At 40.5% G+C, this 23,000-nt stretch overlaps 1 protein-coding gene and 1 long non-coding RNA gene across 2 annotated transcripts in view; both read right to left on the reverse strand.

Moving 5' to 3' along the window:
* Positions 1 to 12,739, reverse strand: part of SNRPN (small nuclear ribonucleoprotein polypeptide N) — a 165,125-nt gene extending 152,386 nt beyond the window's left edge. Inside the window, 1 exon segment of the mRNA NM_001134099.1 lies at positions 12,597 to 12,739. The gene's annotated coding sequence lies outside the window, so the exon portion shown is untranslated.
* Positions 12,740 to 15,215: 2,476 nt separating this feature from the next.
* On the reverse strand, positions 15,216 to 20,982 carry LOC129050416 (uncharacterized). The gene is made up of 3 exons (XR_008514042.1): positions 20,836 to 20,982; positions 19,151 to 19,292; positions 15,216 to 16,970 (listed from the first exon to the last, which is right to left on the reverse strand). It is a non-coding gene; the product is annotated as an uncharacterized LOC129050416 (long non-coding RNA).
* Between the last annotated feature and the right edge of the window lie 2,018 nt (positions 20,983 to 23,000).

A 23,000-nucleotide genomic window follows, 5' to 3' on the forward strand; every position in this document is an offset into this window, starting at 1 on the left:
AAACATTACAATTGAACCACCAAACAAGCAAAATCTAACCAAAATAATGTGGCTATTTCAAAATGATATAGGAGCCAACTGAGAGACCTTCCAATGGCCAACAATGGAACAATTTGAGCAATGAAATAAAGGAGTATGTATAATTTCATATCATATTCAATATGGCATAAATAAATGGTATGAAATAATGGTGGAAAACAGGCCAACTGTATATAGTAGAGAGTTCTCAACTCTTGTTTTAGGTACTCAGTTCATAAGGAGGTAGAGCATAAATTTCTTGTTCTTAAGTATGTGCTATGTATGCTGACTTATTCTCAAAAAGTGAAACAGGGAAAGTGGAGAAAGAAATAATTTTACAGTAAAGAAATTTGACAAAAGCTACCTTGTCCAGGTAATCAAATTGCCATTGACAGGCGTGAATCATGTTGATAGTAGACACCCGTGATATGATATGGTTACAATGGCATTTTCTCTCAGTGATCTTCCTTCCCCAAACCCAACTCCAGTATAATCATGAGAAAAATGTCAGAGAAATCCCAAACTGGGGATGTTAATGTCATCAGTAACAAGGAAAGTCTGAGAAACTGTCACAGGCAGAAGGAACCTAATGAGATGGGATTTCTAAATGTGATGTGGTCTCCTGGAGGGGATCCTGGAACACAAAGTGTTCATTAGGTAGAAGAAAAATTCTAAATAAAATGTGAATCATAGAGAAGGATAATGTATACTACTGAATTATGAATTGTGACAAATATCACCCACTAATGTAAGGGATTAACTTACCTGCACGTTGCGCACATGTACCATAGAGCCTAAAGTATAATAATAATAATAATAATAAAAAATAAATAAAAAATAAAAATAAAATTAAAAAATAATAATAATAATAAGGGAAACTATATGCTAAGCATAAGGACATGATCTGTATTATCTTGGCAACTGCTGTGTATATCTAAACTATTCTAAAATTTAACAAGCTTCTTTTTTATAAATTCCCTTCCCAGTATAATAAGCCAAACCTTGTCAATATTGTTGAATACCCCTGAGTGCATATCCCCATTTTTTTTTGAGACAGGGTATCACTCTGTAGCTCAGGCTGGAGCGCTGTGGTGTGATCATGGCTCACTTTAGCCTCGATCTCCCGGGCTCAAGACATCCTGCTGCCTCAGCCTCCCTAGTAGCTGGGACCACAGGTGTGCACCACCATGCCTGGCTAATTTTTAATTTTTGTTGTTGTTGTTGTTAGAGATAGGGTCTGGCTCTGTTGCCTAGGCTAGTCTGGAACTCCTGGCCTCAAGTGATCCTCCCACCTCGTCCTCCCAAAGTGCTGGGATTACCGGTGTGAGCTATTGCACCTGGTCTCTCCTTTTGCATTTCTAAGTAATACATTGTTCAGTTTTTCTTAACACCCAGATACGTGTGTCTAAATTAATGCATATCTCTATTGTAATAATGAGACCCATGAGACTAATCCATTTTGTAGGACATTCCACAAAATACCTGACTGGTACTTTTCAAAAGAATTCAGGTTATACAAAATAATTGAACACTGAGAAACTGTTGCAGGTTGGAGAAGATCTGACACAGCAGGCAGACCCTAGATTGGCACCCAGTGATTCCTACCTGCTGGTGAACACAACCTTGCATTCTAATCCTCTTCCTGTAAGTGTGGGCAGGAACCTTGACTTATTTTGAAACAACAGAATAGAGCACAGCTGAAGGTACATCACATGGGTAATTATGCTATGTAAAATCATTATTTCTGTCTTGCTAGGAAACTCTCCCCTTGTAGCTTTGATGGAGCATTCTGCCATGTGGCAGAAGCCAACATGGGAAGGAGCTGAATGCAGCCTCTGGACAACAGGCAGCCAAGGAATGGAGGACCTTAATCCAATAGCCAGTCCCTAAATTTACAGTTAATTCAAACTCCCTTTCAAATAACACTCTATCAGTTCACAAGTAGTGTGAGTTGCCTATAATAAGGAAACAATACTGATTTGTACCTTTGGTAATTTGTACTATTGCTGTCATTCATTGCATTTATATATGAGCATTCATGCATATGTATATGGGTATGTATATATATATATATATACACACACACCCATATACATGCACACACACTCAAACTATAAACATAAGAATACCTTATCAAATAAATGGCTACAATTTTTGTTTCTAACAAACTGTTATCTGTTATATCAACTAAAATATGAAAAAGTTTTTATTTCATATGGCAACTACTAAAATATTTAAAAATAAAAAGAAAATATAATGATATGCTAAGAAGAGAAAATTGGATCATATAAAATTCTCAATTAAAACCATAAAGGGAAGCAAACAAATGGAAGACAGGAGGAGAAACAAAGAACAAGGGCAGCAAATGAAAAGCAGAAATAAACATGGTAGATATCAATCTGCTATATCAATAATCACGTTGACTGTCAGTGGTCCAAAACCACCAATGAAAAGACACAGATTGTTGGAGTGGATCAAAAAATAAGACCTAACCATATGTTCTCTAGCGAAAACTTATTTAAGGCCGGGTTCAGTGGCTCACGCCTGTAATCCCAGCACTTTGGGAGGCCGAGGCGAGTGGATCACGAGGTCAGGAGATCGAGACCATCCTGGCTAACGTGGTGAAACCCTGTCTCTACTAAAAATACAAAAAATTAGCTGGGCGTGGTGGCGGGCACCTGTAGTCCCAGCTACTCGGGAGGCTGAGGCAGGAGAATGGTGTGAACCGGGGAGGCGCAGCTTGCAGTGAGCTGAGATCGCACCACTGCACTCCAGCCTGGGCGACAGAGCAAGACTCCTTCTCAAAAAAAAAAACTTATTTAAATATAAAGACAGATATAGGGAAATGTAAATTAAAATCAAAGTGAGATATCACATTATACCTGTTACAAGGCTATTATCAAAAAGAGTAAAGATAACAGGTGTTGGTGAGGATGTAAAGGAAACCCCTGCACACTGGTGATGAGAATGTTAATCGGTACAGCCATTATTGAAAAAAGTATAGAGGCCCCTCAAAAAATTAAAAATAGAACTACCATAAGATCTAGCAATCCCAACGCTGGCTATATATCCAAAGAAAATGAAATCAGTATGTTGAAGAGATATCTACACTCATGTATATTTTAGCATTGTTCAAACCACTATGAGGCAGAAATTGTTAAAACAGGAAAAATAGATGAATCCACTATTATAGTTGGTGACTTCAACACTCCTCAATGAGAAGTGTTTAATATTGTTCACAATAGTGAACATATGGAATCAACGTATGTGTCCGTTGACAGACAAAGAAAATTATATATGTATCCCCAATGGAATACTACTGAGGCATATAAAAAGGAAATCCTGTCATTTGCAACAACATGGTTGAACTTGGAGTACATCATGTTAACTGAAATGTTAAGCATACAAAGATAAATACCTCAAGATCTTACTCATGTGAAATTTAAAAAATGTGATTTCATACAAGTGGGGGTGTAGAATGGTAGTTACCAGAGCCTGGGGTTGAGGGTGGGGTTGGGCAGATGTTTGTGGATGGATACAAAATTTCAGTCAGAAAGGAGGAATAATTGCAAGAGATCTATTGTACCATATGGTCTCTCTAGTTAAAAACATACAGTCTTATTTTTAAAACGCTAAAAATTAGCTGGGCATGGTGGTGTGCACCTGTAGTCCCAGCTACTCAGGAAGCTGAGGCAGGAGGATTGCTTGAGCTCAGGAGGTCTACACTGCAGTGAGCTATGATCAAACCACTGCACTCCAGCCTAGGTGCAGAGGGAGAGCCTGTGTCTATTTTTAAAAATGCTAAAAAAGTGGACAGAAAGTGTTCTCTCCACAAAAATGATAACAATGTGAGGTGATACACATGTTAATTAGCTGGATTTAGCCATTCCACAATGCACATTATTATTCAAACCTCATGTTATACATAGTACATACATCTCATTTTATCTGTTATTTAATAAAAATGGAGACACATATTAACTGAAAGTAAATAGATGGAACAAAATATAGCAAGCAAATAGAAAAAGCAGGAGTAGCTATATTAATTTCAGAAAAAGCTGACTATAGAGTCAGAAAAATGATCAGGGAAATAGAAAGGCATTATATAATAATAGTGGGGTCAATTTTCCAAGAAGATATAATAATTCTAACATGTAGCAACAGAACGTAAAACTACGAGGCAGAAACCGTTAAAACAGGAAAAATAGATGAATCCACTATTACAGTCGGTGACTTCAACACTCCTCTATGAGAATTAAAAATAAAATCCTAAGCCCCCCAACTGACTGAACAGACAGGACCCCAGGGAAACTGTACAAACTGAGTTTCCAGCCATGATGGGACAGGAAGTGGGACATGCCTCGTTATCATCTGTCTCTTTTGCAGTTTAGACACAACAACTGACAAGCATTCATATTAAAATAGAGATCATAAGAATGAAGGAATGAACTCTTCTTGGTGGCAATAAGATATCAAATTATAAACAAGACCTAAGGCCATGACAGGCAAGGGTTAAGTCACTCACCCCTATAGTTGAAGAATAAACTATGTTCTAAGTGACAGGAGGTTTATCTTTTTCTCTAGCAGCTAAGCAAGCACTGACTTCCACATAAACAATCTTAAAACAATTTGCAGCTCATCCACCGCCAGATGCTAACTCCAGCCTCTGTTCCACCAGCGATAGCTACAGCCTTGATCGCACAAGAGACTGATATCAGTAACTTTCTCCTGATAAGAGCCCACCAAACATGGACTGGGTCTGACTGGTTTATAGAGATTGTGTACTTGCCTGTCTTTGTGTCCTGAAAGGGGCTTTTGTGTGTAGGGCCTAACTGTAATACATTTAAATGTTAAGTCTCAGCTGGGCATGGTGGCTCACACCTGTAATCATAGCACTTTGGGAGGCCAAGGCGGGTGGATTACCTGAGGTCAGGAGTTCAAGACCAGCCTGGCCAACATGGTGAAACCCTTTCTCTACTGAAAATACAAAAATTAGCTGGACATGGTGGTAGGTGCCAATAATCCCAGTTATTTGGGAGGCTGAGGCAGGTGAATCGCTTGAACCCGGGAGGCAGAGGTTGCAGTGAGCCATGATGGTACCACGGCACTCCAGCCTGGGGGACAGAGTAAGACTCTGTCTCAAAAAAAAAAAAAAAAAAGCTCAGTCTCCACACCAAGTGAACATGGGTCATAGGTTACATGCATGTTTGTTCAGTATACATGCTGTAGGGCTACCTTCAAGAATATTTATAGCTCTTTTTCTTTCCAAATTTATAGATCTCATGATTTTCATGTTAACAAATATATACCCTAAAACCCCAATAAAATTAAGATAGAAATCAATAAAAGGCACAGAACTGGTAAACTTCAAAATACATGGAGATTAACTAACACACTTTTAAATAACACATGATGCAAGAAATCTCAAGAGAAAATTAAACAACATTTTGAACTAAGTTTAAATTAAAATGCATCTTATCAAAATTTGCAGAATGCAGTGAGGGAGCATAGGGGGAAAATGTATCTATTAAAAACAAAGCAAACAAACAAACAAAAAACATTGGCCAGGCGCAGTGGCTCACACCTGTAATCCCAGAACTTTGGGAGGCTGAGGTGGGCAGATTACCTGAGGTCAGGAGTTGGAGACCAGCCTGACCAACATGGTGAAACCCCGTTTCTACTAAAAAATACAAAAATTAGCTGGGCATGGTGGCTGGCGCCTGTAATCCCAGCTACTAGGGAGGCTGAGGCAGGAGAATCGCTTGAACCCGGGAGGCAGAGGTTGCAGCGAGCCGAGATTGTGCCATTGTACTCTAGCCTGTGTGACAAAAGCAAAATTCCACCAAAAAAAAAAAAAAAAAAAAAAGGACCAGGAGCGGTGGGTCTCGCCTGTAATCCTAGCACTTTGGGAGGCCGAGGTGGGTGGATCACGAGGTCAGGAGATCGAGACCATCCTGGCTAATGTGGTGAAACCCCGTCTCTATTAAAAATACAAAAAAATTAGCCGGGTGTGGTGGTGGGCACCTGTAGTCCCAGCTACTAGGGAGACTGAGGCAGGAGAATAGTGTGAACCTGGGAGGCGGAGCTTGCAGTGAACAGATATCGTGCCATGGCACTCCAGCCTGGGCGACAGAGCGAGACTCCCTCTCCAAAAAAAAAAAAATAAATAAAATAAATAAATAAATAAATAAATAAATAATAAAATTAAAAAAAGAAAAAGAAAACATCTAAAAATCAATAATCTAAATTTCCTCCATAGGAAACTTAAAAGTAGAGCAAACTAAATCCAAAGTAAGCAGGAGAAAAGAGAGAGTACTGTAAATAAAGTGAAAGCTAAGTAAAAGATAAAGCAACTGGAATTTTCAAATGAGTATTGAGAGTTGAATAGTTTCCAGAACATAGATGTGTCCACAGTTAACTAGGAAAACAGAACACCCTAAACTGAACTCCTGCTTATGAACATGCAGGGGTGGCTCCCCCTGAAATGAGACACGAATCTTCAGGAATGATTAAGCAAAAGTATACAAAGCAGGGCAATTCGTTTAGTTATTAAGTTGGAAAACACTGTAGCTGCGAATAATCCACCAATCAGGAATTTTGGTAAATTTTGCTAGGTACACAAGGAAGGGTACATGTGGTAGAAAAAAGTCAAAATACATGTTATGGTCTCAGAACAATGAGAAATTCATGAGGATTTTATAAGAATGTCAGAACACCGAAGAGGACATGCAGACACAGATGCGCGCAAATCTGTATGTCCATGGAGACGGTGCCCTACAAGGCTGCACACTGCCCACCACCATCATTGCTGCAACCTCTGCAGCCCCCTGCCAACCTTGACTGAAAGTTACCTGGGGTCCTTCTTCTGTGCAGCTGGGAACCCCTCTTATCTGCAGTTTCCTGTGAGGCCGCTCTCACCCTGTGATGCAAGGTGGCCGTGAGCCAGCCACTGTGAATTTGTGATCCAGTGATCCAACCTACATCTGCAAAATGGCTGAGGGGACAGAAACTTCTCTGCCCTTCCCCACCCTTGCCCCTCCCCAACACCAATCCCTCCTGGTAATGCTACTGCTCCTTCCCATCAAACAAGGACTATCCTTACTTGTTCCAACTGTCTTCCTTGTCACTAGATCTCATGGACTGTGAGTAACACTTAAAAGAAGAAAAGGCATTCGAACTCCTCCCCACAGAATGCAGTCCTCAGGGAGCAGCCTCTGCATCACTTCCAGAGCTGTCTTCCCTCCCCTGCCCAGGCCCTTTATGGTCTGTCCTTCCTACTCCTGCCTCCTCATATATTATTCATCCCAGCGATCCTTCCAACCCACTGCCCTTATCTCATGCCATGAACTGTGCCAGACACACTGTTTCCTCTTCCCTTTCCCTCCCCTGTCGAGTGGACCCCCTGCCCCTCACTCTCCAGCATCTCCTCCAATGCTCCTCCTCCTGAAGGCCCCCCTTGTCCATCCCATCCCAGGCCTGATGCCTGTCCCCTGAGTTCCTAAGGGCAGCTCTTGCACTTGCAGTTGAGTTTTTGTTAAGTTTTCTGAATCCTCACTGGTCTTAAACACCTGAGAATTTGGAAACTTTGTCTATGTTGTTCCCCTGTGAGCCCCACACATGAAGCGGACAAACAGCAACACAGAAGATTTTATTTTTTTGTTGTGTTTCACTAACGAATCAGTGACTCTCCTTACCCAAATGCTTGCCTACTTCCCTAGACACTCCATCTCTCTTTCAATCTGAAGAGGATTTGTACCTGAAGATGAACCTGTTTCTTGTGCTGTCTTCTGTTCTCAGGTCAGGATGTGAGCCCTAATTCTGCCCAGCCTTTTTGCCAGCCTCCCCACCCTCAATGCACTGCAGAGCCCCTCTCATGGGCCATGCTGCTTCTACCTCATCTGTCCCTCTTCTATTCTTCTGGACAGTTTTGTCCTTGCAGACCTAGGAAAAGTATTTTGTTCTCTAAAATTCGCTTACATTAATATGGCTCCCTTGATAAATATTTCCAATGTTATTGTCATATTTCATCATTTCTAGTCTATTTTTTTTTCAAATTTTATTACAATAGCTGTTAGCCTAGTGATAGCCATGACATGCTTTTCATTGTTTGCATGAACTTGTGCTGAAACCCGCTGTCATTTCTTATGGGATCGCCTGCAGCAACACTTACAGAACAGGTGTGAACAGGAATGGTGCAAATTGCACAGAAAATGCTGCAGCCTCTTTTTTAAGAAATGTTTTATTGCCATCAGTCTTCATGCCACACAGTGTGATTAAGATATCCAAGATTCTGCATTAAAGTCTGGTTTAGAACTATCATAAGCACAATTTCTAGATATCTATTAATTTACTTATGAATTAATTCAAGATTGTTTATATTTTGATGTGACTAAAACTTATGCTTTTATAACTATGGAAGGGATTTTAAAATAAATATTAAATCAACTCTTATGTGTTTATTAGTCATGCCTCTCAAAATGATATTTTATTCTGTCAAGGAAAGACAACGTATAGGAGGGTACTCTCATAAGATTATAATTGACCTGAGAACTTCCTATCACTTAGAGATGTCAAAGCTGTCACAATGTCATAGCACAATTACTTTAGTTTTTAATAAATTAAGTGTAGCCTTAGTTTACAGTGTTTCTCAAGTCTGCAGTAGCATACAGTAATGTCCTAGGTCTTCACATTCACTCACCACTCACTCACTGACACCCAGAAGAACTTCCAGTCCTGCAAGCTCCAGGCATGGCAACTGCCCTATACAACTGAACAATATTTTTTGTTTTATACCATATTTTTACGTTTTCTATGTTTAGATAGGTTATATGTTTAAATACTTATCATTGTGTTACAATTGCCTATAGTATTCAGGACAGTCACAAGCTTATAGGCTTATAGCTTGGGAGCAATAGTAAGTACCATGTAGCCTGGATGTGTAGTAGGCTATGCCTTCTAGGTTTGTGTAATGCTCTCCATGTTTGCACACAGATGAAATCACCAAACAATGCATTTCTCAGAAGGTATTTCCATGATTAAGCAATGCATCACTGTACTTTGATAGACATATTATCCTTTTATTTATGTATATTTTTGAGATAGGGTCTCGCTCTGTTGCCCAGGCTAGAGTGCAGTGGCACAATCTCAGCTCAGTGCAACCTCTACCTCCCAGGTTCAAGCAATTCTTGTGCCTTTGCACTGCACAGCCACCCTGCAACAACCCCAAGGATGAAGGGCAGCCCATTAGAGATGAAGGAAATGGGTATAATAGGTTGAACCACCTCACCTCAACCCAATCCCTGCATTTCCTATGATTTGTTGTTATTTGTGGCTGGTAAACTTACTACATTTTATAATATATGGGCTTCCTCACTTGCTATGATTCAACTTAAAATTTTTAAATTAAATGAAAGCAACACACATTAATGGAAACTATACTTTGAGTGTCCAATCTTTCTGTTTTCCTGTTTCAGTACAGTATTCAATAAATTGCATGAGATATTCAACACTTTATGATAAAATAGGCTTTCTGTGGATGATTTTCCCAAACATTAGGCTAACCACTATGGAGTAACCACTCTTTTTTTGCTTTACTTTCTTAGTAAGCTTGCTTTCACTTTACTCTGCAGACTGGCCCTGAATATCAATGACCCTCTCTTGGGGTCTGGATCAGGACCCTTTTCCTGTAACACATCTATTAATTTGGAATAAAAATATCCATAAAGTATCAATGCTGTTAGTCTGTTGGTTTCTCACATCTTATACATCTTTAACAAATGCCCCTGGAATTGTTTTTATTCCATTAGATTGAGGATTTCATTACTTGTATGAAATTTGCTAGTGAGTCTCAGGGACTCATCCTGCAGGAATGCTTCCTTCACTAGAGAATATGTTCCTCTAGTGGAATACAATCCTGTTGGCATTTGTACAATTTATAATACAGGCCCTAAATCAATCCTGGTCTATTTTTTTTTTTTTTTGGATTGAATGGTTGGGAATAATGCTCAAAATCCTAAGGGAGACTGAACACTTAAACAAAGGATTCTTAGCAAAGCAATTTTACTTCTGCGCAGAGGGGTGCTTCTCCTTGGCCAGTCGCCATGAAAGCACACCAGAACAAAGGGGCACAAGAGTCTTTATTCCTGACCCAAGTCCTGCCCCTGTACCCTTTCTCCATTGGTGGAGGTCAGGTCACACAGTCTGAACTAATCCTGGTTGGCTAGACATTTGAACTTTCTTTAGATAAGGTGGGCACATAAGGGAGAGAGGGGAAAAGGGGAAGGGGTGTCTGCAATGAGCTAGAGAGCTAGTCTCCTTTCCAAATAAGGAAAGGAATGTGAGCTGGTACTGATAAGCCTGGTACTGTGGCGTGTCCAGGCATGCAACAAAGGCAGAAAGAAAAAAGAGAAAAAGGAAAAGGGGGTGGGGGTGGGGGTTACTATGAATTAAAGAATAAAGGATTGATCAGGCTATTTGAAGAGAAACCTCATCATACCCCACAGAGTCTTTCTCTGTCACCCAGGCTAGAGTGCAGTGGCTTGATGTTGGCTCATTGCAACCTCAGCCTCCCAAGTTCAAGCAATTCTCCTGCCTCAGCCTCCCGAGTAGCTGGGATTACAGGCGCATATCAGCATGCCCGGCTAATTTTTGTATTTTTTTTTTAAGTAGACAGGGTTTCACCATGTTGTCCACGCTAGTGTCAAACTCCTGGCCTTATGATCCACCTGCCTTAGCCTCCCAAAGTGCTGGGATTACAGGTGTGACCACTGTGCCCGGCTCCTGGTTTACTTTTTGGAGCCCTGAATTGTTTCTTCAGGAGGATATCCATGTTCAATTCAGGTTGAGGAATTCCATTTTCACTACCCAGGACACTAAGCCATTGATTTGAAACCACCTTTGCAAAAAATCATAACTGAGAAAATTATTACAGTGAAAGAGATCTGACCTAACCGACTCCATCTTGCTTCTAACCTCTAAGCTGCCGTTGTTCATTCCCCGCGAACTTCAGGAGGAATTCCGTTTATAGTTTAGCTTTTAAAAGAAGACAGTAACAGCCCTTTCCCAAAACAACCCCCCTCCATCATGCCTTTGTAGGAATAACAAATCAGCTACAAGATTAGAAATTACGGTTTAGGATTCATCCAGCTGGAGACTGCAGGACTCTAAACTGCCTCAAACTGCTTCTGGGGATAACATCACTATTGTGAAACCTAAGCTCAGTCAGTGCTTGAGATATATTGCAGGCCCTGCTCTCGATGGATCAGCTGATACCACCCAGATCAATGAACTGACTCATCTGATCTTATGGCCCCAACCGGGGAACTGACTCAGCACAAGAGGACAGCTTCCACTCCCTATGGTTTCATCTCCAACATGACCAATCAGCACTCCCCACTTTCCAACCCCCTACCCACCAAATTATTCTTAGAAATCCCTGATCCCCCTACAGGGAGGTTGATTTGAGTAATAATAAAACTATGGTCTCCTGCACAGCCGGCTCTGGGTGAATTGTTGCTCTATTACAGTTCCCTTGTCTTGATAAATCGGCTCTGTCTAGACAGCTGGCAAGGTGAATCCCTTGGGTGGTTACAAATTCACATAAAAACTACCTCAGAGGAGTGTCAAAGGTTCAGCCTAAACAACAGATATCGACCCAGAAGATGACCAATACAAAGGTGTCAAATTATTGACAGAGTAAAAAAAAAAATTCCCAAATACTCACAAGCATGAAAACTTAAAAAATGCTAATAATAGAAAATCAATAAGAACTGTAATTTCCTTATTACAAGATCAGATTATAAAACTATATGCTACCTGGATATGGATGACAACATTTTCTGAATGATATTTTTGATTCACTGAAAACATAAAAAAAAAACCAAAATATTAATCATTCATCAAATAGTAAGAAAAAAATATATATCTATATTATTGGTTATCTGTGCAAACATCATGCCAACAATTACAAAAGCAAGTTGGGAAAAAAATCAAAGACTCCAGCCAACGTCTACAGTTTTTGGGTAAGGAGAAAAGCAAACAACATGACGACATTCCTATTTGCGCAGTGCAGAGTGACCGTCTCTACATTTAGAATGGGAGTCGCAATGTTCTGTCTACACAAATTAATTCTTTGTCTACCTTTTACAATTAGAACAAGCTAAACAATATAATGCAAATAATCACAGCCTTTATTAAAGCATGCAATTCTGAGCATATCTGATCTTGTGCCTCACATAAAATTTTGTTCCTCTCCTTTTCAACCAGAGATGTTTCATAGGAAATTTCTCAACAACACTAAAAAGCGCGTGACATCTGCTTTTCCTAATAAAACTAGTATTTCCATTGCACTGGTAAAGAATGATGATGGAAAAGATGAAAATAACTGACAAGATATTTTGAAAAAATGATTATGAATGTATTTTTAAATACAAAAACGAAAGTTGTTAATACATAATGCGAACATGCGAAGTTGGTTTTAGATGATGTTTATGTGAAATTATAAAAAAAGAAAACTGCATACAAGTATTAAAGATATTTGGACCTTAAAACAAAAACACAAAAGCAAGAATGAATATTACCAGTAAAGCCTGAAGCTGTTAAGTGTTCTTGATCAGCAAGCAGAATGACTGGAGAGAAAAGCCTTTCTTATGCAAAAGAACTGCATTCCTCAAACAGCTCCAGAGGGAAGACAGGGGGCAGCTGGCCTTGCCACTGCAGACCTCACAGAAGGCTCTGAGCTCAGCTGCAGTGGATGTGGCCCAGCCCTTGGTGGGCGTGGTCTGCAGCAGGAGGACCGCATTCATGGTACAACTGCGCTTGCGCAAGAAGGATGTCTGCAGGGGTTTCTGCCACCTCTGGTGGTTGCTGGGTGGGTAGAAAATTCCAAAGGCTTCAGAAGGAGGGAATCCTAATGAGGAGTGTTGACATCTCATAAAATCCACCAAGAATGGACTAAGCAAATAAAGCAGGGAATGATGTTGGGGGGATTGTCTAAGATTCACAAGAACATTAAAGACCTAAGTGTCATCAGTAATAAGTGAGTTCTAAATTCTCCTCTTTATTCAAGGGACAACTGAGAATATTGGTGTAGGTTCAAGGCATAGAGGTTTTCACTCTTTCTTCTTTACATAATAGCACACTGGGCTAAGAGAAGGCCTTAGAGAGAAAATTCTTGTGTTAAATGAAGTTTCTTACTAAAATAGTGTGATATTTTCACAGAGAAATAAACTAATGGAAAAAAAAGGAGACAGCAAATCAGACACATGCATATATACACAAATAATTTATAAGATTAATTGGGGAAATGTGGATTTTTCAATAAATATCTCAAGAAATATATCCACAGGGAAAAATAAAATCTGATCTATAACCTCACATTACACGTGAAATCATTCCTAGGTGGATCTTAGAACTAAATATTAAATCAATTTAACACAGGATTTACATCTAATTTGGGAACATGACTTCACGGGGTAGAATAACTTTTTTTTTTTTTGAGACAGATTCTCGCTCTGTTGCCCAGGCTGGAGTGCAATGGTGCAATCTTAGCTCACTGCAACCTCCTCCTCCTGAGTTCAAGCAATTCTCCTGCCTCAGCCTCCCGAGTAGCTGGGATTACAGGTGCCCGCCAGCATGCCTGGATAATTTTTTTGTATTTTTAGTAGAGATGGTATTTTGCCACATTGGCCAGGCTGGTCTCAAACTTCTGACCTCAGGTGATCTGCCTGCCTCAGCCTCCCAAAATGCTGGTATTACAGGCATGAGCCACTGCACCTGACCCTAGAGTAACATTTCTTAATCTGGTCCTAGAATGTATTTTCCATACAAAAAAAGATATTCTAAAACACTTGATGTAAGTAAAGACTTCAAAGATAGACTCAGTCAAACTCAAGTTTCATCCATTCCTTTCTTGTAGGGCTTTAGATCAAATTCACTAGGGGATTGGGAGTAAAACTAGTGCCAACCTCTTGAGATGATGTGAGGATGAAATGAACTAATAATCCATAAAACCTGTAGATTAATATCATCTATACAAATGAATGTAGTATTTGCCGATACTGACATAAATAGTAATTGCAAAATAAATTATTTACATCAATTATAGGTTGCATCATTACTTTACATTTCACAATGGAGAATAAAATCACTGACAAATCAGATAATTATGTATTTGGCTGTAAAATAAGATTTAAAAAAGTGTACCCTGAAATGCACAATGTAAACATCCATGAACAAATCTTCTAGAGGCTTCTTGAGCAGCACTAGAATTTTATTTTTATTTTATTTTTTTTTGAGACGGAGTCTCGCTCTGTCACCCAGGCTGGAGTGCAGTGGCACAATCTCGGCTCGCTGCAACCTCTGCTTCCCAAGTTCAAGTGATTCTCCTGCCTCAGCCTCCCAAGTATGGTGATGGGACTACAGGTGCCCATCACCACACCCAGCTAAATTTGTATTTTTAGTAGAGATGGGGTTTCACCACGTTGCCCAAAGGTCTTGAACTCCTGAGCTCAAGCGTTCCACCCACCTCAACCTCAAGTGCTGGGATTACAGGTGTTAGCCACCGCTCCTGGCCAACTGGGCTAGAATTAATAGTCACTGTGTTAAAGAGAAACCTCAAGAATAAACTAGAAATAACAAAAATACAACAAATGTGGAGAGGTGATGTATATGCTATGTTTCAATAAATCTATTGAGAAGGAAGATAGAAATGGCAAACAGTCACTTTGCTACTTCTTCATTGGATGGGTAGCTTTCTTCAGAGTTAAAGTTGTACACTGAGAATTTCTGTTCTAAGAAATACGAGCAATGAACCCAAAAAGTTGTATTCCAAACCTAATACTTTAATTCACAACAGTTTTCTATCCAATTAGTTCTCCATTTGTCTTTCTTATCATGTAGATGGTGATCTATATGATCACATATAAAGGTGGCTGTTTATGGCCAATTTTTGCATAAATAAATGCATTATTGTCTTTAAAAATGGTTTTGTTATGTTCTTGCTATGGTTTGAATTTTTGTCCCCTACAAAACTGATATGGGAACTAATTGCCACTGTAGCAGTATTAAGAGGTGGGGCTGTTAAAAGGTAATTAGGCCCTGAGTGCTTTAGCCTCATAAATGGATTCATGCCATTATACTAGGAGTGTGTATACGAAAATGATACAGGAGCCAATTAAAAGACCTTCCAATGGCCAAGAGTAGAAAATTTTGAACAACAAAATAAACTAGTAAAATTTAAGTGTAAAATAAATATCCATGTTTGCATATTGATATAAATAAATGAGTGAAAAAATATATAAAACAAATGGAGGAAAACTGACACATTCCACATGTTGAAGGATTCCAAATTATTTTTGCAGATACTCTTCCCATAAGGAGGTGAAAAATGACTTCCCACTTCTTACTAAGCCTAATGACTTCTTTTCAAAAGTACGACACAGAAAGTGTAACAAATAGCAATTTAACAGTGGAAGAATCTGGTAAGAAATAATTCAAACAGGTAATCAAATTATGGTCAACATGATACGACATGCTATTAGTATGTAACATTGGTATGATGTGATAAGAATGGCAATTTCCCTGTGTAGTCCTCCTTTTGAAAACCTATGGCTGGGCACGGTGGCTCACGCCTGTAATCCCAGCACTTTGGGAGGCCGAGGTGGGCAGATCACGAGGTCAGGAGATTGAGACCATCCTGGCTAACATGGTGAAACCCCATCTCCACTAAAAATATGAAAAATTAGCTGGGCGTGGGTGGCGGGCGCCTGTAGTCCCAGCTACTCGGGAGGCTGAGGCAGGAGAATGGCGTGAACCTGGGAGGCGGAGCCTGCAGTGAGCCGAGATCACGCCACTGCACTCCAGCCTGGGTGACAGAACTAGTGTCATCTCAAAAAAAAAATAAAAAATCAGACAACTTCCTAATGAAGTATGTCAATGTCATGAAAGACCAGGAAAGTTGAAGGAAGTGTCAACGGCTTATGAATCTTAAAGAGAAATGACATCTAAATGTGATGTGTCATCCTGGATAGGATTCCAGAATCAAAAAATGGACATTAAGTGAAACTAAGGACATGTGAATAAAGCATGGATAGTAGTGAATGATAATGTTTAACATTGGTTCTTAATTGTAACAAGCGTAGTGCACTAATGTTAAGATTTATAATAAGGAAAACTGTGTGTGGTATATGTAAACTCTTTATATTACCAATTGTTCTGTGAGTCTAACACTATTTTAAACAGAACAAGTTTTCTAAAAGCACTGTCAAGCTTAACAGACCATTAGCAATATATTTGGAATTCCCTATTTGTCATTACCTGATTTTTAAAAATTATTTTTCTCTGTTGTTTTTTCTTTTCTCTCTTTTTTGTTGGGCTATGTTCTCACTCTCTTGCCCAGGTTGGAGTGCTATGGCACAATCACAGCTCAGTGCACCTTGATCTCCCAAGCTCAGGCCACCCTCCCAATCCTCTCACCTCAGCCTCCCAAGTAGCTGAGACTGCAGACATATGCTGCAACACCTGGCTAATTTTTTGCATTTTTTGTAGAAACAGCATTTTTCCATGTTGCCCAGATTGGTCTTGCATTGCTGAATTGCTGGATTCAATTAATCTGCCCACCTTCACCTCCCAAAGTGTTGGGATTATAGGCATAAGCCACTACATCCAGCCCTATGTTAATACTTCTAACTAATATGTTATTCAGTTTTTCTTGTTTTCTAATTTGGAAAAATATGTTTAATTTACGCATTGTTTCTCGTCTAATTATGAGAAACCATCAGACAAATACACATTGTGGGACATTCCACGAGATATCTGACTGGTATTTTCACAAGGGTCAAAGTCATGAAATATAAGTGGTGACTGAGAAACTTTTGCAGAATGAAGAAGACCTGATTTGGCAGGTAGACCCTGTGATGATGCCCAATGATCACCTAAGTTTCCATCCTAGGAACCTAGAAAAAGAAGAGCAAATTAAATTTAAAGTAAGCAGAAGAAAAGATATAATATTGTAAAGACGGGATACACGAAATAAAACACAAAACAACTGGATTTTTCAAATGTGTGTTGATAGGTTTATAGTTTGCTGAACACTGGAGTATCCAACATTAACAGGGAAAACACAACACCCCAAGCATACACCTTACTTAAGAACATGTAGTTGTGACATCCATGAAATGAGGAGACACTAACCTTCACAAATGATCAACGAAGAAAAACTAAAGTGTGATAATTTCATTTGTTTACCAAGGTGACAACATTTTAACTATGACTAATCCACCATTAAGTAATTTATATAGGTAACTTTTTCTATGATATAATGTAAAAGTCATATGTGATAGAATAAAGTCACAATATATGTCATCATCTGAGACGCACAAAATAACTGAGGGGAAAGGAACCTGCATTCAGGGTGGGATGGGGCGAGTCTGAGTGATGGAGAAAGGGACACGAACAGGAGCATCCAAGCTCCCTTAGTTGGCCTGTACTGGATCTGGAGGGTCCTCTCTGTTCCTCTTCACTCTCCCTTCTTCCTAGAACCAATTCCTCATAATGCACAGGGATCTCCTCAGACACAGAGGCTATCCTCACTCTTCCTGACCTGGAGGTACTGTTGCAAGGAACGAGACTCAGATATTTGAACTACCAGCACAACAAATGCATTCCTTAGTGGGCTGGCCGGCCCTGTATCACTTCCTGACCTGTCCACTCTCCCCTGCACAGCCTCTCCATGGTCTGCCCTTCCCGCTCCTGCCCTCCTTACATATTGCTAATCCCAGCAGTCCTTCTAATCCACTGTCCCCTTCTCATGCCCTGGCCTGTGCCACAGACACATTTTTTCCTCTTCTCTTTCTCCTGTTTTCCAGATTCACTGCTTTGCACTCTCCAGAATCTCCTCCAATGTTCCTCCTCCTAGCGGCCTTCCTTGTCCATTCCATTTCAGGTCTGATGCCTGTGCTCTCAGCTCCCAAGAGCTGCTCTAACTCCTACATTTGAGATTTGGGTTACAGTCTTTGAATCACTACTGGACTGAAATATCAGAGGTTATTTTGTCTTTGTTGTTCACCTATGAGCCCCAAACATGTACTGGGCAAAACCCAAAACAATATTTTCCTTTATTTTAAATTTCACAAATGATTTAATGAATCTCTAAAACTTTTCCCCCACCAGCCTGGGCAACAAAGAGAGACATGTCTTTAAAAAAAAAAAAATAGGCAAGGTTTGGTGGCACATGCCTGTGGTCCCAGCTACATGGGAGGCTGAGGTAGGATGACTGCTAGGGCCCAGGAGGTAGAGGCTGCAGTGAACGGTGTATGCCTCTGCACTCCAGCCTGGGCAACAAAATAAGACCCTGTTTCAAACAAAGAAAACAAAAAAATAAAAACTCCTCACCGATATGGTTTCCTAATAAACTTAAATTTTCTTTCAAAGTAAAGAATGTGTGAATCTGAAGATGAACATGTTTCTTTTGCTCCCTTTTGCTTTTAGGACAGGAGTGAGCCCTGACTTCCCTTCAGCCTCTTCTCCAGCCTCCCTATTCTCAATCCACCATGAAGATAAACACATAGACCAGGCTCCTTCTACCTCATCTGTACTTTTTTTCTGGACAGTTTTACTCCCTTGATGAAGGAAGATGTTCTTGTTTCATAGATTCACCTCCATTAATAGAGCTCCCTGAGGCCGGGAGCAGTGGCTCACGCCTGTAATTCCAGCACATTGGGAGGCCAAGGTGGGTGGATCACCTGAGGTCAAGAGTTCAAGACCAGCCTGGCCAACATGGTGAAACCCCGTCTCTACTAAAAATACAAAAATTAGCTGGGTGTGGTAGCAGCTGCCTGTAATCCCAGCTACTCAGGAGGCTGAGGCAGGAGAAATACTTGAGGTTGCAGAGAGCTGAGATCGTGCCACTGCACTCCAGCCTGGACAACAGAGACTCCATCTCAGAAAAAACAAAAATGGAGCTCCCTTGATAATTCCGTATCGTTATTAGTTATCATATTTGAATAATTTTTAAAAATTATTTTGTCAAGTGTTGTTACAATCACTATTAGCCTGTTGGCAGCCATGACATGGCTTTCATTGTTTGCACTTGTTTTGCAACCTTCTGCTGTTTCCTTCTGGTAACATCACTTACATCAAAACATGCAGAATGGTGTCAGCAAGAAAGGTGGAAATCACACAGTGGTCCAGCCTTGTTTTCTAAGAAATGCTTCATTACCATCTCTGTTCATGCCACAGAGGGTGGTGTGAAGATATCGATGACTCTGAATCAAAATCTAATTCGGAAAAATCAGAATTGGAATTTCAAGATATTTGCAAATTCATTTATGAATTACGTTCATTATTGCCTTCATTTTTATAACAAGTAAATCTTATGCCTTCATAATTTTACAAGGATTATTTCAATAAGTATAAAATAAGGCAATTATGTGTATAGTTGTTTGACAGAGACCTATTTGCATTCAGATCAATCTTAAATCTTTGATTCACTAACTTTCAGTGGATGGCCCTCATCCAGACTCCAACAGGTACTGTGCATAGGTCAATTCTGACCTGTTCTGAGAGGCCCCAACTAAATCTGGGTCCTAGTAACAGAGCAGCTAGCAGCCCTCCAATAATGGGAAATGAAGGGGAGCTGGACATAGTTGTTCACAGCGTGTCTCTTTCAGGTTACTTCTTTTACCTAGCTGACGCTCTAACACCTGTGTCTGACCTGGGACCAGGTGTCCATCTCACAGGAAACATATACTGGCAGATGTCTTTCTGGCTGTTGTCTGACCTGTGTCCCGTTTATTCCTGTGTGATCACCACTGTGGCACTGGAAACCAGATCCTGTATTCTCCCAGTGTCCTAGGGAAAACTAAGCCTTTAGTAGACCTTGTTTCTTCAAATGGAAGGCACACATTTAATCTGATTAGTAAAATAATTTTGTAATTGCATGATCAGTTGTAAAGTGATGGATGAGGTGATGGAATAAGGGAAGTAAGGATACACAGAAAAGCATGGCCTAGCCACTGTTTTAAAACATAGTCGAGGCCGGGCGCGGTGGCTCACGCCTGTAATCCCAGCACTTTGGGAGGCCGAGGCGGGTGGATCACGAAGTCAGGAGATCAAGACCATCCTGGCCAACATGTTGAAACCCTATCTCTACTAAAAATACAAAAATTAGCTGGGCGTGGTGGCATGTGCCTGTAATCCCAGCTACTCGGGAGGCTGAGGCAGAATCGCTTGAACCAGGCAGTCGGGGGCAGGAGAACTGCCTGAACCAGAGAGTCGGGGGTTGCAGTGAGCCGAGACCGCACCACTGCACTCCAGCCTGGTGACAGAGCGAGACTCCGTCTCAAAATAAAATAAAATAAAATAAAATAAAAAAACAAAAATAAAGTAGTAGAGAAACTTCTTTCAACCTTGTACATTTTTTCTTAAAACACGGTATTTTATAATGAAAATAATGACTGTGGGGAAAGTTTGACCTTGAAGCCCCTACAACACCTCTCAGATTAAAGGTATGTTGGTGGAAAAGTTAAAAATAAATAGAGACTCTTAAGGCCAATACACAAATGATTAAAGTGGTATCCGATATTTACAAAACGATAATCAGTTCAGTAAATTGAAAAATATTTCAAATTTTCAGACAAATGCAAAAAAGACATTGAAGTTATTAATACTGAAAAGGAAGAATATAAAATCATGGTTCTTGCAATGTTTATGTAACTATAAAAAGAGGTTGTAAAGAAACACCACAGTTTTTGGGAAAGAGAAACCTTAGGTTAAAACAAAGTTAATACAAGAGAAAGAACCAAGACAATGATACAAAACCTAGAGACGAAAATTTCTACGGGAAAACGCAGGTTAAAGTTTCCGCGGTATAAGCGGCTGATAAGACACTCCCAGCGGGCACCATAAGCGGAACAGATCCGCTGGAAGCGCGGAAACGGAAATAGCAGAGGGAAAGGGCACCACCAAATCCTCCCGTCCCGCGCAGGCGCAAACAGGATCTGCCCACCCTGGCCCCCTCTCCCCGCTCCCCTGCCTGCCGCTGCCGCCGCCGCCGCCATCCCCCCTCCGTCCTGTAACCTTCCCACAGCGCACCACGAGCTGGTTGGCCGCGCCGGACAGTGGCGCATTTCCTGCGGGCCGCCCTGTGACGTTGGAGGACCTAGGCTGTGAGGCACCGGTCAGAATCGCGGGACCAGGAGTCCCGACCCTGCCACGGAGACATGAGCGAATGCACCTGACTTCTCTATCAGAGTGGAAAACGTTTTATGGAATAATAACCCATCAAGGCTTTAGTCTAAGAAATTAATCTTCTGAACTATAATGCTCCTGGAGAGTGATGTGTAGGGAAACACAAACAGCTTAGGGTTTAATGTGACACTGCAACACTGCAAAGTCAGCTGAAGTCGTTTTACAGTTACATCCGAAGTATGATTGCGCTCAGGGCATCACACTCCTATACATCCGTATTTGTAAATCAATTAGCATAAGGGGATTCACTTTGACATTTAACCCTTGAGTTAAATGACAGGAAAAGTGGGCATGGGCCAGGACTCGCTGAGTGTTTACTGGGAATGGTTATGGATTGCATTTCACCACTGACTCCTGCAGCAATATTATTTTATTATTTTGAGGGACAGTCTCACTCTATCACCCAGGCTGGAGTGCAGTGGCGCGATCTCGGCTCACTACAACCTCCACCTCCTAGGTTCAAGCAATTCTCCTGCCTCAGCCTCCCAAGTAGTTGGGATTACAGGCACCCGCCACCATGCCCACTAATTTTTGTATTTTTAGTAGAGACGGGGTTTCACCGTGTTACCCAGGCTGGTCTTGAACTCCTGGCCTCAAGTGACCCCCCCGCCTCGGCCTCCCAAAGTGCTGGGATTACAGGCATGAGCCACAGTGCCCGGCCAATATTTTAGTTTCTAAATAAATATAAAACAAATCCTGCTCAAATTAAGTTTCCGGTTCCTGGGCCTCACCTTTTTTTTTTCCCGCCTCTTGTTATTAAGTTTACCATGGGCCTCCCTTTCTGTTGATGCTAGGTGGCGCTGTGAGCACAGTAGTCTCATTCCTCAAACCACAGTGTAGCAGGTATTTTGAAATGCTGGTAAGGTGAAATTAAGGCATGAAAGTAAGCTATCCTTGGTGCCGAAATGTCGTTTTCTAGGTAGAGGATTTCTTTTCTGACTTTGTATCTTTCGCAGGAAGGTATGACTCAATCAAGAGGAGCTTCTACCCTGAAAATACTAAAATTTTTTGTGGACACTTTTCCCAGACTTTATGTTGTCTCTCATTTTCCTCACTTTTAACTTTTTCTTTGCCTGTACAGGGTCTGAGCCTCAACCCCACGTATTTTTTTTCTTTCAAATTCACAAGACTCCCAAATTCCCATTTTAACAATTACAACAGCTGTATTATTGAGTCCACCCCATAGTAGCTGAATAGAACATTACAAAACTATAAAAATCCTAACGTATTGACACAGAACAAAATTTCTTAAAAATCTAGCCCTGACATCGATTTCTAACTTCCTTCAGTGTACTGAAATTGTTACTCTCCCTGTGATGTCTCAAATATGTTGACTTGTAGACACACCCTGGTCTCTACCTGAATACTAATCCTTCTTTTGTCTTGTCTAATTCTAATTTGCATGGTGTTTTCAGCTACAATCATAAATTACTTCCTGCAGGATTCCTTCTATGACTATTTAAATTTGGTTTGTATGCCCATGCATTTTGTGGATTTCCACAGAATAATGCACATTCCCTACTACAACCCCCCTGATTTGCATTGCCTATTTGTTCATATCTCTGCTTGACAGATGCCTCAAATAAAGGAGAAATGTTTTTCATTTATCCATCCCTCACAAGTAGCAATGTATATGCCACATGGCTGCCACTAGATTTGCTTAGTTTGTAAAAGTGAGTGTGTGAAAATCAGTTGACTTCCTTTATACTGATAATGAAAAATTGAGTATAGAAGTT

Source organism: Pongo abelii, chromosome 16 (assembly GCF_028885655.2).
Source record: "Pongo abelii isolate AG06213 chromosome 16, NHGRI_mPonAbe1-v2.0_pri, whole genome shotgun sequence".
NCBI classification, from domain to species: domain Eukaryota; kingdom Metazoa; phylum Chordata; class Mammalia; order Primates; family Hominidae; genus Pongo; species Pongo abelii.